Genomic DNA, 12,089 nt, shown 5'->3' with positions numbered 1-12,089 from the left:
GTGGTAGGATGATTTGGATCAGATCTTTGTGACTTTTGTCGTCTCTGCAGGCAGAGATCATATTTGTACAGTGCTTAGCACAATGAATGGCCTATTATTCTAATGAAAGCCTTCAAGTGCTAGTGTGTTATAAATAATAATGGATTTAATGTGTTGGAAAGCACAACTGACACTTTTTCAGCAGTACCCTGATCCTCTTCTATCTCCCATAGATTTTTTTTTTAAAGACCAATGTTTCACAAGTAAGTTGGAAAGTCTCATTAAAACAAAAATAAGTAACTGAATGAAGAAGTGTCTGTATAAGAAAAGTTGCTAGCGACAAAAAGGATTAAGTCATTTGGAAATGTCTTCCAAAATTTCAGATTCAGATCAGTGTTCAGCGTGTTCAAGTACTGACAAGACATTAAGACAATAGCACTTGAAAGGAAAGATAAAATCAAGTCTCCTTGGATGACAAAAATACCATTAAGGGTTTTGAAATGAGTAAAATAGGAGGTTTGGGTTTATTTTTTATTCCTGTTCATTCTGTGGGAAGGGATAATGTGGTTGTCAATATTTCATCAAGGGGTAAATTTAAAACACTTAGAGTTTGACCTTTTTATGGAACGCTCTTGATGTTACATGAGGGATCATTTTGGCTCATTCGCTGTTCGGAAGAGCTCTAATATAAACTGTTTTCCAAATGCCTATTTCAACAGAAGTATTTCTCCTTTCTGTTAGTCAAACAAATTTACTTTATTGGCAAAGAATGAAGCAAATCCACCAAAAGGAACTGTATTGCTTCCGTCCCTTTGGCCTTTAGGATATCATTTCTTGTATTACTTGATAGATTTTTCCAATAATTGAGGCAACTAGTTCAAATCTTTCCAGAAAGGGAACAATAAATATCCCGAATGTAAAGGATAATGATAATCACATGTGTATAATCAGAAATTCCAGTATTGCATGTACATATACAATGCACATATTCATCGTGCCGTAGTCAGTGGGTCTAGCAATGTACAACATTGCTGGTGTTAGATGTAGGGTAGCCATCACAGAAATTAGAATACTTGCTTATTGTAAGAGCTTAATCAATTGGCGAACTGCAGCCAGCGGGAGCTGCGATCGGCCGAACCTGCGGATACTGCAGGTAAACAAACCATCCCGGCCCGCCAGCAGATTTCCCTGATGGGCCGCGTGCCAAAGGTTGTCGATCCCTGGTGTAGGCAATGTCAGTAGCAAGGCATAGGGCTTTTATTACAAAGGGTATTGGCAGCAGTGGAATATGAGAGGATTCTAATGCTTTAATGATGATTGAGTGTAGTTTGATATGGTATCCTGTGAGGAATGGTACATCTACATTTGTGGAGGTGTGATTCCCAGCTTGCATCAACGTACCTGTGCTAGCATCCTAAAAATACCAGTGTGACCAAGGTAGCGTGGGCAGTGGCTTCGGCTAGCTGCCCAGGCACAAACCTGCCCAGACCCCCCTGCTTATCTATTCAAGCAGTTAGTCTGAGCTGCTGCCCATGCTACCCCAGCTATATTGCTATTTTTAGCATGCTAGCTCAAGCAGAGCTAGCACAGGTACATCTATGTAAGCTGGGAATCACAAGCCCAGCTCAAATGTAGATTGTACTGTCAGGGTGAGAACATTGTAAAAGGCCATAAGAGTGGTTCTTAAATTGCTCACATGCAGTATTTTCTGGAGAGTTGGCTAAGTCTGTAAGCGTATGCCACGATCTGGAACCTCCTGAATCTTATAGTGCCAAGGGCCAATGTGAGTATGTGCACATTAAAGCATTGCTCGAAGAAGGTAGAGGGAAGGTAGTATGGGAAACCTTTTCTTTTTTCCTTTTTGTCTTTTAAGAGCGTTAGATGGAATTCCATGGGTGCGAGTGAGTGGGTTGTAGAAGGAGGCATTTGTACACTTCAACAACTGTGGGGTTGGCAGAGTAAAGTTACACACATTAACAAAACATATTGGGGCACTGCTGGAAGAGGACAGAGTTAAGGTTGCCTGGGCGGCAACCTTAACTGTACATTTCCTGGTTTTCCAAAGTTTGAGTTTTGCTCAACTCAGCATCCTGCAAGGAGAAGACATACCACCAAGCAATCTTAATGTTGGGGTATGTAAGGGTTAAGTAAAGACCTGGGTAACCGCTATCATGATAATAGGGAATAAGGCACAGGCAAGCACTATATCTTCGCTTGATAGATAAAGTTGCTATTCTTTCCCCTTCCCTTCTGCTTGTTAAGGATAGATAAGCATTGTAGCTGCATAAGGAATATGGTTGTCTGAAGGATACCTTTTGTGTGAAGAAGTGTTATCTCCCCCCCTTCCCTTCTGCTCCCAGCTACATAAACGAGCTCGGAGTCATGGCCCCTTACTCCCTCCCCTGTGAACTGCTGATTAAGGGAACTTGTGACTACAATTACTGCAAAAAAATGTATCTTCAAGGTAAAAATGTATAATATGTTTAATGCAGTAAACAGGGGCGGGTATAATTATATTCAGTACATAGCTATTAATATTCATTATATGGGCATTCATATGATTAAATAAGGGTTTTGGGGGTGTTGTAGTAAATGTGGGTATTTACATATTAACTTAGATAAAAGAGTGTGATGTGATTAACTCGGGAGTTACTTGACGATTGGGTTGAGTGGAACAAGTACCGCAATAAAGAAGTCTGTTTACTCAGTCCGCCTCTGGGTCCTTCTGCTTCTTCTTTCCATCTCTAACACTTAACTCCATGTTAATGTAGGTTTTTGCCACTGAATATCCATATAGTAGTACTCATGTAAAAAAGTTATTAATTAATTTAACCAGCCCTTTCCTGCCATTGTAATGAACAAAAATGCAGTCAAAATATCATTAAGTGGTGACTCAAAATTGTTCCTGTTGTTTTAGGCTTTGAATCAGCAGACTAGTGATGTGGAGAAGGTGGCAGAAAATCTGTGGATGGAAGTAATGGAGCTGTAGTGTGACATGGCTCAGAAGCCAGCATGTAACTGATTAAAAGTGCCTCAGTTCTAGCCATATCTTATAATTACCTACTGGAAGATTTGTGTGCTGCCAGAATAAGGACTGTGTTTGGGAGCACCTGCAAAGAACTATTTTCCCTTTGTGATGGGGTGTTTACCCCACACACCTCATAAAAAGGGTAAAAATGGGCCTGAGAGGCAAATTAACCTGCCTGCTTGCACCAGGAGGGTGGGCCTGGCCTAATTAATGATAAAGCATAGCTGGAGAAAGAGTTGGAAGGAGGTTCTGTGATCCTGAGGCTCCTTGGCAAAGAGTCCCTTGCTCTTTACAACCACCTCTCACCTCAGGCCTGACAAACTCACTACACCAAGCACATGTCTTGCAGGGTATTTATCCATCAAGAACAGCAAGTGAGGTATCTACAGAAAACTCATAACTGATCAAGACTCAATCATGGTGAAATGTATTTCTAATACATGTATTCCTAATACTTATGGAATAATGTAACTATATTGAAAATATGCATAGAGTAAAAGTTAGTCACCAGTGGATAACATGTCTCGGTGATGACCCATTCATGCAGGAGGGAGTTGCTACCCCAACTTGGTTAGCCAGAAATGTAATGCAAGGCTCAATTGTCTAGCTTTGCTCCACCCCAAGACTATTAATGGAAAACCATCAGACACAATTGCAAACAGTTGACACCACTTGGAGGTAAAAATGGAACATTACAACAGACAGAGGTTTGTCCTGTCTATGGCCTGGGCTACACTGGGGTGGGGGAGGGGGAGGTTTCGAACTAAGATACGCAACTGCAGCTACAGTGTTCACGTAGCTGAAGTTGAAGTATATTAATTAGATTTACCTGGCCATCCTCACGGCAGCGAGTCAACCACCTCAGCTCCCCTGTCAACTCCGCTTACTCCTCCTGCTGAGGTAGAGTACAGGCAGCGATTTGGGGATCGATTTATTGCATCTAGATGAGACGCGATAAATCGATCCCCGATACATCGAACACTATCCGCCAATCCAGTGGGTAGTATAGATGTACCCTATGCATAAAGACAAAGATTGTTTCAGTATAACAGAGGAGAGGGAAAGATCCTCTGCATCTTTTCCCTGAGGAGACATATTGCACAGCAGAAGTGCTCTCATGAAAAATTGGATCCTCTTTCCTGAAATCAGCCAGCTCTGCAACAGACTGAACTTTTCAGGAGGGGGAAACCTACTTTATTAAATAGGAAAGGTAACTACTGATAAGTGTAGACCCAGGGTCATGTTTTATGATTTTGTTTTATATTGTAACCATTTGTTTCTACCACTCTCTCGGTTCTAGTTAACGCTCTATTCTTTCTTCTATAGCATACTGTTGTTTTAATATAAGTGCTCACAAAACACTGTATGGATTACAGTGGTGGTAAGTTTAAGGTAAAACCAGTAAACTGAGATGCACTGCACTTTTGGTGCAGTGTATTTGGGATTTCTGAGAGTAACCCATGTCAGGGGCTGGATATCACAGGGGAATGACTCAAAGGGACTTGAAGACTGTGATGCACCTATTGTTAACCTGTAAGGCGAAGACGGGGCTGGCATAGCCCAAAGGAGAGTGCTTGAGTAGCTAATGGGCTGGTGGTGTTAGATAGCTAATACCCAGCCAGCCACAAACAAAACTACCTCTCTCTGGAGGCAGGGGGTGACAAGGTGATTCACAGTCCTTGGTACCCCAAGAAGCATCACAGGTTCCCATAAAAGGAATGAGCAAGCTCAGTTAGGGAGAGAAGGTAGAAAGCTCCTTCTCTCTCCAGAAGTATGACTGAAAATGGCTACACTGATGAGATCAATCCCTGAGGTAGATCTGCAAGCCCATCAGCACAGGAAGTGGAAAACCACAGTGCATCTGAAGGAGCAGACCTAACAGCTTAATACAGGGTCCTACCAGGGAGGGGCATACAAGCCCATCTTAAGGACTGTTGAGCCCACTATGAGGCTGCAGCCTGAGCCTCAAGGATGGGCTGAGGAATTGCCCAAAGGTGGGACAGAAGAACGTTTTGGGGAACTTCCTGTTGTTACTCTGAAAGGGGTGGATGGAAGCAGTGACTTGGCTGGAAGGCCAAGTCAAGGGAAGAGAGATCACTGTAGGGCTGGAACAGCAGTTGGCATGGGGTGCTAAATGACAAACAAGCTACTGTGCCAATCCCAGCCACAGGAGGTGAATGTACTCTTTACATCCCCGCTTGTGAAGATTAACAAGGCAAATTTCAGGTCACAGCTGAAATCAATAATGAAATTAGCTTCTGCACAAAAGCTGAAACCCAGACATTGATGTACTTGTTCATAGCAGATGATGATACCAAATGTGAGAGTGGTCCAACTCACATAGATAATTGAAACCTGCTCCGTTTTCACAGATTTTTCTCTCTGGTATATTTGCACAACAGCAGGACTTTACAACACCTTTGAATAGACCTAGAATTTTGTCCACAGGCAAACCAAAAGACAGCCATCTATTTTGTTACTTGTGCTTGATCGCATGGTAAAACCACCTGAGAGACTGAATCTGTAAACGCTTGTTATGAAGGTAATATTTGAATAATATTATTTCACATTAAATACCAATGTTCTGAAAAATCTGGTCAGAACTGTCAAGTCTGTATTAAATAGTGAACTTGATTAGTTTTTTGATAGGATTGATGACAATGATGTTGTCACTACACGACACTGTTGCATATAACCTGGCACGTTCTGTTTATGCAAATGTACAGACAGTTCTGGTGCAATTTTTATTTTATTTATTTGCAGCTGAGCTCATCATGTTTATTTCTTGCCTTAGTCTTTCAGTCTGTATCACTCTTAGGGGCAGAGCATTTGCTCTCAGATTATAATCTCACAAGCAAACAAAAGCATTACTTTAGTGGCAGAACTTTACACCTTACTCCAGTGGTCCCCAAACTATGGGGCATTCAGGGGTGGGGGGGCACAGCAGGACCTGACCCTAACTGGCCCCTTGCCCAGCTCTCACTCCAACCACAGCTCTCCTCCCCCCATCCCCAGTTCTGCCCCCAGCTTCACCTTCAGCCTAAGCTCTGCTGAGGAAGTCTTGGCTCTGCAATAATGAGGTGGGAGGGGTGCAGACAGATTCTATTACTGGTAAGGGGGGGCACAACAGGAAAAGTTTGGACACCACTGCCTTACTTGTACAGGGGGCTTTCGAAGGGAGTAAGATTGCTCCAAGTTTAGTGTTAAGTAATTGGCTTGCTGGTTTTAAAGTTCTGCACATCTTAAGTGATTAATTGGACAACTCTAAAAAGTCTATTGTAGTCTATATACGTTTTTAGACCATGCTCAGTACTGTAGCATCTGAATGTCATCCAGTAGGGCATTAAGCAACTTGCCTACACATCTGTCACATGTTGTTCTCTCAGCCTCTTCACAGAAGGAGAAGCATGTGCAGGGAAGTATTTTGTTTTGATAGAAGTTGTTCTTTTAAAAAAAAAATTGTAGCTGTTAGGTGTTTATATTAGAGATGGCAAGGTCAAGGCAGTGTGCCTAGTATGGTGACCAGACAGCAAATGTGAAAAATCGGGACAGGGGTTGGGGGGTAATAGGAGCCTATATAAGAAAAAGATTGGGACTGTCCCTATAAAATCGGTACATCTGGACACTCTCATGCCTAGCCCTTGACACAGAAAGTGGTGATGTTTGCAATGGCCCTTAGTTCTTGAGGTAAGTCATTCCACAGTCCTGAAATCAGTCTGTTGGCCAGTTGTCCCCTGGTCTGTGCTCTAACTCCTCTGTTGCCACACCAAATTGTTTGGGGGGTGGGGCGGAGTGTTGTTTTTGAATGTTTGCTTGTTAACATTTTCAGTTTAGCAGCTTTAGATGTTTAAGCTACTTAGGTTGCTTTAAGCCCACCCTCCTCCCTTTTTATTTTTAAACTAAAAAATACCCAAAACCTGACCCTCCACTCATCCTCCAAAAAATCCACACTGTTCTGGAAACAGGAAGGGGGCTGGAGAAATGGACCTGCACTGCCTTAAAAATGTTCTGAAATGCACACTTACAAGGGCATATAACATGTAGAGGAAAGGAAATGCATATCTAACCTGGAGAACTAACAGAAACAAGGTGACCTTTGGCCAACTGGTGCCTGTTAAATCTAAAGGGCACAGTTTACTAATGTTGTTGCTAAACTCCTGCTGGCTGATTGATGCCTTTTAGAGAATTGTGATTTCTCCCCCCACCCTCCCCACACAGCCCTTTGTTAAAAACCTAGGGCATTAAATACATAAATAACTGTTAAGGTTAGACAGTTACGCTACCAAAAGTAAGAAAATGTGAAACTTAAGACTGAATGCAAAACTTTAGTTCTACCCATTTAAATATAAACAGCAACAGTGACAGGAGGAGAGCTAGGGGAGTCATCAGGTCATCATAGCTCCCACCTGTGTCCACCATTAGCCAGGACTTCTGCATGATGACAAGTGAGCCCTCTGAGAAGCAACCACCCCTCTTGCCACAGCTTAGTACCAGAGGCAGCTAGAAGTGCTAGAAGTTATTGGACCATCATGGCTCCATTCCTCCCATACCTAAACCTAACCCACACCAGCTGGGGTTCTTCCTGGGGGCCAGGGGTGACCCCCTTTAAGAGGGACATGAACACTGCCCCAACCACATGGCAGCAGTGAAACAGAAGGGCTAGGAGCTGCCAAGTCATCATGACTCTAATCCCTTCTGCCTCACCACCACCATGACTCTTCCACAGTGAGAAACGAACCTCTTTAAATCCATTCAGTCCCATTTAGGTCAACTCCATTTTGCTCGTTGGGGGCTGTGATGGTCTTTACTCATGGCAATTGTTGCCTCGTGGTCAGGGCTTAGGCCCTTCAACATGCAGGAGCAGGGTGGTAGGGGAGCCCAAACCTCCACCCCAGGGCCCAGTGAGGGTCTGACACCTAGGAGCACCTTCAGGCTGTCCTCTGTGGACCACTTCCTACCACCCTGCTATTGTCCAAAGTTCACAGTCTATCACAGGAGGCCGTGTAGAGGGTCAGCTCACCATGTGGCACCTCTTTGCAGCCAGGCATGGCATGAAAGCTCTTTCCCTCTTGAGACAGCAGCTGTCTCCTCTCATGCCTTGGCCCTCCAGCTAGGTCAGTTCCAAGTCTCTCCCTTTCAGGGGTGGGCCATAAACACATCACAAGGGATGAACACAAACTGGGTGAGAGGAGGAGTTGCTTCCTTCTCCAGGTATCACAGAAACCAGTCTTCCCTTCCCTCAACGAGGGACCTTCAGGCAATTGTTGAGGGAGATAGGCTGGCTTCCCTCAGCCCTTTTCTCAGGAGCTGTAAGGAAGAGTCCTTTCTCTTCCCAGGCCTGCCCACGTGTGAGCTGTTCTGCTCCTTTTTAATTCCTCCTCCAGTCTATGCATCTCTTGCAGGCATGGCTGGGCAGAGCTGGCTGAGCCCAGAGCAGGTCACTAACCCCTTGTTGCCCAGTGTATTCCATCACAGGAACTAAGCACAATAAGATTTTGTCCATGTGTTTTTTTTTGGTTGTATATAGTACCCAATGGAATGTGAGCAAGCCTTTCAGCCAAAAGCCTACTCTGCTTCATGTTCAATGGGTCTTATAGGCTAGATTCTCATGCCCTTATTCACCGAGGGTACCACCTTAGTCTTCAAATAGACCGACTGAAACCAATGGGATTACATTTGGAGAAAGGTACTACCCATCAGGGTGGATTGACTTAAATCACCAATTTTAATCATGATTTAAATCAGCAAGCAGGAAACCTTGATTTAAATAATCAATTTTAAGTTTATTTTGCATTTGTACTTTTTTGTACTTGCCTATACAAGGCATGTCTACACTACAAACTTAAATAAACCTACGTTAGGTCAACTTACAGCCACTGCAATAATTACTGCAGTGGTTCATGTCCACATTGCCCTCCTTCTGTCAGTGGTACACATCCTAACTTCTTCCCTCCCCCAGGCTCTTGGCTCCCCGCTCTCCAGCAGAAGCAGGGCGTCCATCCAGGCTCCTAATGAGGAGCTATGCACCCCAAGCCTGGGCAGCATCCGGGCTCCCAGTGGGGAGCTGGGCGAACATAACCTGGCTGGAAGCCAGGAGCCTGGGCAGCAGCCCAGCTGGGAGCCAGGAGTCCTGCACCTGCTCCATGGTGACAGCCCGATCAGTAAGCAGCTTTCTTGTCAATATCAGGGTTCCATGGAGCCATGGGTGGCAGATATCGTAGGCTGGCAGAGGCTGTGCCTCCCTAAACAGCCTAGTGTGGCCCCACCCATGCTCTGCCCCCCAGGCAGGCCCCCTTCTCCAGTTCCCAGCACTCTGTCCTGGCCCGGGCTGGCTGGCCTGTCTCTCGCAGGGACCCGGGGTGGCTGGCGCTGGGGCCATGCTGCCTGCCTAGCACTTGGACTGTGCTACCTGGCTGCCCAGAGCACCAGGGCTGTGGGTGCTGTGGCTGCACTGCCCGGGGCTGGGGGTGTGCTGGACTCCTGAGGGGGGCACATGGAGGGGAGGGGGCAGAAGTGGAGGAGGAGGGGCCATGGGCACAAGGGAAGGGGTTGGGGACTAGCCTCCCCCCAACGGCCGGGTCACCAGTGACCCATGCATAGAGCCCTGAAATTGACAAGAATGAGGCACCAACTGCCAATGTAAGTAACCCACAGTGTCTACACAGACACTGCATCACCCTAACTACATCAACATAAGCCCTATGCTCCTCATGGAGATGGAGTTATTATGTTGGTATACTGGGACACTTACATTGGTGGGAGCAAGGCTCTGGTGTAGACACTGACATAATTAGGTCAACATAAGCTGCTTTACGTTGACCTAACTCTGTAGTGTAGACCAAGCCTTAATTCACAGAGAGCTGGGGTGAAAATCTATCTTGTACTAGATTGCTGTATACTAATTGTCCATGTGGACCCTGCTCCTGCGCATTAAAAGTACTCTATTGCACTCTGATTTACTCTGCTTTTGAAATTTTCCTTAAAAATAAAAAGGTTGATTCTTATTGACTGGCAACGATTAAAACATGTTGAATTGCAACTAAATATAGTCTTTATATAAACTGGATGCTGGTTTTGTTAACCAGGAGTGTGTGTATACTATAACGTAGATTTATTTATATTCTTAATTTTTACATTTTTATTATATTAGACAATGGTGAATGATGCATTTCTTATTTACTAGATGATTATTATATTTTTACCTGGGATTTGTCAAGCTGTTTTTGGATGGAAATTCAAATTCAGTTAAAAATGCACAAAAACAGCATTTCAAATTGTTTATTTGTTAACTAAAACTGCCTTAAATTTGCTGTGTAAATAAGGGGAAAAGTTCATCAAAACATATTTTGTAGTAAAAGTGCTTAATTAATTCTTTTTGTTTATCTGTAGTTAGTGAATTAAGCTGATTGTTTCTGGTCTCCCATGTCCTTCAAGATTTTAGAACTAGTAGATCTCATCCTCTCACACTTAGTTTTTATACTTTTAGGAAAACAAACTTTCTTGCTTTTTTTCAACTCCCATTGGTTTCTTAACTTTGAATGAAGTAGTCATTGAACTGAACTACCTGAATAAAATGAAGTGAAGAAAACATTCTCTGCACCTGCAGAAGAGGCTACTGCTGTCAAAAGCTGTTTCAACAAACCCTAGTTCCAGGTGCTTAGCCAGTAACTACCCTTTTAGTGGTTTAACTTTCTTTAAAACTTGGCAGCAAAGATGAACTGCTTAACATTTTTTTATTTTAAATGATTAATAGATTATAATAAATCTAGGTCTTTAATTTGTCATAATTTCAAATTCAATTTTAAATGGGTTTATTTTTAAATCAGATTTTTATCCATCCTGCTACCCAGCATGAATAGGGGTATCTGAATCTAACCTTACTGAGTAAACAGAGTTCACCTCCTAATGTTTGTTTTGGAACTATTTGAAATCTTTGTATTAATATGTCTAGAGGTAATAGGGAATGCATAATATGTATAGACATTTCTTAGCAGAACATAATGCAAATAAGTCATTGAATACAAAATGAACTACATTGTAAGAAAAGTCTCACTGAAAAAAGTTTAAAATGAAAAAAATATATATAGCTCATAATTTAAACCCATTTAGTCACAAACTTCAATGATAATAGAAATTTTTTTGGAAAAAAAAACAGAATAGATTAGACTGTAGATATTCCTGTCTGAGAGCAGTATGTTTCAGAAATCCTGGCTAGGCATAAAGGAGTTATTTTATGTTCTGAAACAGAGCAGACAGAAACGTTAGCATTAACTTATATAAACCTGCTATATATATTGTATTTACATTTCATTACATTTACATTTCAGCTCAAGCTTTCAGGATCTTGATGAGAAATCTAGTTCTGCTGCATTTCTCCCCCTATTCCACCGCAAGGGTAAAACAAGTCCACAATAATTGTCCCTAATTTCATTTAAAAACTATCAGCATGTAAAATATGACAAAACAGTGTAGCGATTTCAATTCTTATAATGACATAATTTCAGGTAATTTACAAAAGGGGACAATTCAGCTATTTTTAAACTAAAACTGATTTCCACAGAGCACACTTAAATAATTAATAAACACACAAAACAATTATGTATGTATATTAATTAGCAAAAGTATATGCACAGGTTCTGTCACCTTACTCAGGTTAAATAGTACCTTACTTTATAAGCCTCACTGAAATTAATGGGACCACTTGTGGATTAAAGTACTACTCAGCATGATTAAAGGAATAAGAATCTCTTCCTTACTGGATAAATACATATCAATTAATATAAGCATTATCTAGTGCCCTATTAAGCATATTATCTAATGTCCTACTAAGCACAAATGCAGATGCTAACCCTTCGGGAATTGTGGACTTCTACAGTATAGTGTCTTAATCTAATCTTGATTACCCCAATCTTAAATCTGAAGAGCAAATTCCCTCTCTCTGTCACTGATATCTTACTCCTGGCTTCCTATAATATGTACTTCAGTACTTATTTAAAAAAAAAATTGAAGGCATCCTCCTCTATAAACATATACAAAAGATAGCTCATATAGATGAGGCATACATTTCAGATTCTCTTATGCT

The sequence above is a fragment of the Trachemys scripta genome, chromosome 3 (genome assembly GCF_013100865.1).
Source record: "Trachemys scripta elegans isolate TJP31775 chromosome 3, CAS_Tse_1.0, whole genome shotgun sequence".
NCBI classification, from domain to species: domain Eukaryota; kingdom Metazoa; phylum Chordata; order Testudines; family Emydidae; genus Trachemys; species Trachemys scripta.
This window is presented reverse-complemented; position numbering follows the sequence as displayed.